This window comes from Cyprinodon tularosa, unplaced genomic scaffold, assembly GCF_016077235.1.
Source record: "Cyprinodon tularosa strain WSP-4 unplaced genomic scaffold, ASM1607723v1 ctg157, whole genome shotgun sequence".
In the NCBI taxonomy this organism is placed as follows: domain Eukaryota; kingdom Metazoa; phylum Chordata; class Actinopteri; order Cyprinodontiformes; family Cyprinodontidae; genus Cyprinodon; species Cyprinodon tularosa.
In genome coordinates this window covers 591,722-592,629 of record NW_024038405.1, presented here as the reverse complement: position 1 = coordinate 592,629, position 908 = coordinate 591,722, and positions in this window count along the sequence as shown.

The window sequence follows — 908 nt, the reverse complement described above, 5'->3', positions numbered from 1 at the left end:
AGACAGCGGCGGTTCGTCAGGCCTCCTGCGTACAACGCTCACCTTTTAAATGCCTTTTGCGTTGACGGCGCTCGATTTGAGATACTCTTAACTTTCTTCAATCTTAAACATAATTTCTAAAAGTATGCAAAGTATTTCCTTCACTTACAGCAGGGCTTTATTTACATAAGCCTAAAGATGATCTTGGTAAAGCTCACTATAATATAAACCACTGAACCTAAGTAAGTCATAAATTATATTGATTTTTATCAAATGACAAAAAATCTCAACATTCTTTATTTATTAGATACATTTCTGTTTAGTTTTATGACTTTTGTAGGGTGACCCAGAGGTGTTAACACAATACAAAAGCCGCCAAACAAATATAAAAGCCGTAACACATTGTGGCTTTTATATTTCCGTTGTGGCTTTTGTATTTGTGTTGCAGCTTTTGTAATCGTGTTGCGGCTTTTGTATTTGTGTTGCGTCTTTTATATCGTGTTGCGGCTTTTGTATTTGTGTTGCGGCTTTTGTATTTGTGTTGCTGCTTTTGTATTTGTGTTGCTGCTTTTGTAATTGTGTTGTGGCTTTTGTAATTGTGTTGCGGCTTTTGTATTTGTGTTGCTGCTTTTGTATTTGTGTTGCTGCTTTTGTAATTGTGTTGCTGCTTTTGTAATTGTGTTGCGGCTTTTGTATTTGTGTTGCGGCTTTTGTATTTGTGTTGCTGCTTTTGTAATTGTGTTGCTGCTTTTGTAATTGTGTTGCACCTTTTGTATTTGTGTTGCGCCTTTTGTATTTGTGTTGCAGCTTTTGTAATTATGTTGAGCCTTTTGTATTTGTGTTGCGCCTTTTGTATTTGTGTTGTGACTTTTGTATCTGTGTTGCAGTTTTTGTATTTGTGTTGCAGCATTTGTATTTGTGTTGCGCCT